Here is a 4361-nt window from a genome sequence, read left to right as displayed (position 1 = left end):
CTCCGATCGACGAGACCAAGGCGACGCGACTCCTCGTCGTATGCGAGAGAGAGAAGAGGAGACAAGAGGTGGTTTTATCGGGTCTCTATTCAAAGTGCGGGGGCCTCGAAGGCTCCGCTCACCCTTAATGGTGGGTCCCCCACAGGCGGAAGAGGGTGAGGTGGACAGCGGGCCGTTAGAGCATCTCCAGACGTGGCTTGTGGGAGCCTCCCTCCACGGTAGGGATGGTAATTTCATCCAAATTTAATAGAGGTTTCGACATCCGATCCGAATGAAGGAGGGTATGGAGGGACTATTAATATCCGATATCTGACCCAAATACCCGATTAAATAATATATATACATATATTAAAGAAAATTTACTTTTTTTTCAAAATCAATTTACTATTTTTTTTTTTTGATATTAGGAATAGACTATATAGATGTTTAATCAATTTTTTTAATTTTATATATATATTTAAATATGTTGTTAATTTTAATATATTTTTGTTGAATGATAATAGTTGAATAGAAAGAAGAAAAATTATAACTATAGAAGATATCCGATCATTTAATGGGTATGAGTATACTCATCGGAGATCCTATACCCGATAGGTATGAGGACGGAGGATATAGAATTTGATCCGAACCTGACCCATTGTCATCCCTACTCGACGGAGTCAGTCTTTTGTTTTTTTTTATTTGTTATTCAAAAAAATATACATAATTTTTTTCTTAATTTTTGTAATTAAAAAAAATCTATAAATACATGATGAATTTTTTATTTTTTTTCATTCTATCTTCTCCTTTTTATATTTCGTTCATTATTTCATTCTATTTGTATTCGAAATGAATAAAAATTTCAATACTTTTTTTACAAATCGTTTGAATTCTTCAAATACGGAAAAAAATATATCTTCTCAAAATATCCACATTCCTCCAAACCCATGATGCATAATATCCTCAATTTTTCTTTCACACGTAATACCATCCAAATTTTTAAAATATTTCATATGTTTCACAAGGTCTTCTAAATTTTTAAAATTCTCAAAATTCTTCACTCCCTCTTAAGAGTAATGCCGCCTCAACTCCATTTGGTATGTATTCACACTCAGATTGATCTATCATGAGCAACCAATTTGGGATGCCTCCTATGCCTTTCGTATTTTCATCTCCTGAACCACCAGCCATGTTTTCAAATGAAGCAAGAAGGACTACTATCGACCCGTCTATCAGCGACAAAAAAATCTCTAACGCCATCGTCTGCTCCAACATCTCAATGGCCACCACACTCATCACAACAAGAGCGTGAAGTTGAACCAAAGAAAGATGATTCGAAACGAAGATTTTGGTCTCTTGAAAAAGACATGGTCCTTGCAAAGTCATGGACAACTATCAACACCGACGTAGTCATTGGTAATGACCAGAAGAATCAAGTTTTTTGGAAAACATATATCTGATTACTACAACAAGAATTGGCTCATTGGAAATATAAAGAGAAGATATCAGGTGCTAAAATCACATTACTATAAGTTTGCGTCGATGGTAAATAAATTTTCTACTACCTATAATAATTTATATACTCATCGTCAAAGCGGATGGAGTGACAAAAATATGTTGGATAACGCATTAAATATGTGGAAAGACAACAATAAAAATAAGAATTTCAAGTATATGTAAGTGTGGAGAGTTCTCAAAGAGTATGAGAAATATGCTCCACAATTAGTTGCTCATTCCTCTAACAAGAAGGCAAGGACATCTGAATCAGGGGGACACTTCAACATCAAATCCAAATCCAGATACGAGTATTGATGTGGATGACTCTAAAGCCTACATTCGTCTAATAGGGCAAAAGGCAACGAAGAGGAAGGACAAATCTAAAGTCAGAGAGCACGACATAATGAGATAAATTCTCGACAAATAATAGCAAAATATTAAAGAATATCAAATGGAAAAAATGGCTTTGCGAAAAATTGAGATCTTTCATAAGGATTATGAAATTCTTACAAAGGATACTAGTGAGATGACACCAGGACAACTTCGGATGCATGAAAAAATGGTTGAAAAAATTAAACAGAGACATGACCCAACGAGTAGATATGTTTAAGTTTATTTTTTATATATCTTACTAGTTTATTAAAAATCTCCCCCCTTTACTAACTAACTTTGGTAAAGCCTAAAATGAATTTATGTTACTGTCCTTTTTTTTATTCACACTAAAAATAATTCCAAGGTTTATTAGTAATTCCACAAGTGAAACAATCAGTGATCTAGAGTTCGAGACTCAGCTCTGACGTATTATTATGAATTTTTCTCATCATTAATTTTCTCTGATTGTTTTATATAAAAAAATAAAGTTCTCTTTAGTTCCACATCTTAGAATTGATAACACTATAATCAAAGAAGCTTCTATAAATATTTTAAGCCGACAATGTTAAAAAATATACTTTTCTTAGTTTATTTTACTAAGATAAGTATAATATTAAATTAAAATATTTTTTTTCATAGGGAAGCTCATTATAGTAGTTTATTGCTGGGGCCCAAATAATTTATATATTATTATATTACACACGCAACGCGTGTGCATGATCACACTAGTTATTATAATTTATGTCTTTTTATTTATTGTATGGTAATATTTATATAATTTTTTAATTATTTAGCAATTTGTAGATTTAAATTTTATAAAAATTTAATTATATATAGGGTAAAATATGTAGGAGAGATAAGAAATATATATTGATCCTATTCGAGCGCTGAGTCGACGGACGCTGAGGACGTGGCACGCTCCGTTGTCTCCGACGGTTGATGTAGATCTCCGGCGAACCTGCAAAGAAGCCGAGCCGGGAGGGGTTTCTCGGCGACGGCCCTCCGACGCTCAAGTCAGGCAACGAGAGAGGCAGCGTAACTGTGGCTACAGTAAAGATTTGCGCATACCTTTGTCCACGTCTGGAGTCCTTATATAAGACCCCGGGGAGGCGTGGGCACGCTTCTCTATGCGTGCACGCTTCCCCAAACATACCTTAACGAGTCCCTGTCAGAAAAGTACCTCTGGCGCCATTCCGCAATCGTCCGAGCATATCTCGGATGTGACAGTGGAAGTTTCCACCGTATGATCCTGTGTACGGCTCGGCCGCTAACTCTGTTGTTTGTCGGTGGCAGACGTCTCGATGATGATGTTATCCCCTGTCTCCTTTGTCCTCTGGCGCTTCTTGTCTGTTCCGGGCCGAGTGGTTCGGCCGCTCGGCGGGCATATCACTCTGCCTCGGTCGTATGCTCGGATGAGACTGCTCCTGATTGTCTTTGTTGCCTTATGCCCCGGCCGAACGGACATCCCGCTTGGCCCAGAAACCTTTCTACCTTGAGCATCGGAAACCCGATCCCTAGTCGGGTTGTCTTTCATTTGGCTCGGGGGATTCCCGCCGATCGATCATCTCATTACGGTCGGTCGATGCCGGTCGGCCCTCTCAGTCCGGTCGGTCGGGTCTCAGGGTTGCATCTCTTGACCTTTGACCTCCACGTGTCGTTGACTTTCCGCCAACGAGGGTCCCCCGTCCTTATCACCGGATCACATGTCTCCCCCTCAAGTCTAGTCGAAGGAGGCGCTAAGTCCGACTGACTGGACATCCGGTCGGCTAGAGCAACACCGCTCTGCCACTCCTGGAAGTATATCTTCGCTTGGCCGACCGGCGAAGCGATGACTATGCCTTGTAATTTTAGTTTCCATTCGCTGTTTGTTGCGCTACTATTTTGGGGGCGGTCGGAGTCGTCGGGTCTCCTCGGAATTCATGTTAATCCTTATTAAGCTGCCCACGCGCGAGTAATGGCGCTCATTAAATGCCGCCCAATCGTTGATCGCCATTTGGCAAGTCTGCCGTCATCGTACGGCGAGGGCATCAGCTTCGATTGGACAGGCGTCGGTTCAAATCTGATGGCCCGATGTTAACATTTGTTTCGATGACCTGGATCGGACGGCTGTGGTGGACCGAACCCGGGGTTTATGAAGCGCCGACACAGATTTCCCTTCCATCGTTCCTACCTTCGTGCCTTTGGTGCTTCCTCTCGTGCCCAGCTTCCCGATGCTTGCTTGTCTCGGTGCTCCGATGAACTTTCGACCTCCTCCTCCACGCTTTGTTCCCAGTAAGCCTTCTCCCCTCTCTACTTTCTTCCATTTTCTCCCTTTGGTGGTCTTTGCATCCGGTCAATATAGTTTCGATCTCCTCCGCCAACCCTTTCATTCTTCCTTCCTCGGTCCTTTATTCCTTGGTACTATTCCGGCGATGGCTAGCACCTCGCAGCCTTCTGATCCCTCTCCTGGCCTATGGTATATGACCATGATAAGTCGGTTTGACGAGACTGACACGGGACGCTTCCTTAACGAA

Source organism: Zingiber officinale, chromosome 2B, assembly GCF_018446385.1.
Source record: "Zingiber officinale cultivar Zhangliang chromosome 2B, Zo_v1.1, whole genome shotgun sequence".
NCBI classification, from domain to species: Eukaryota; Viridiplantae; Streptophyta; class Magnoliopsida; order Zingiberales; family Zingiberaceae; genus Zingiber; species Zingiber officinale.
Note: the sequence above shows the minus strand (reverse complement) of the source record.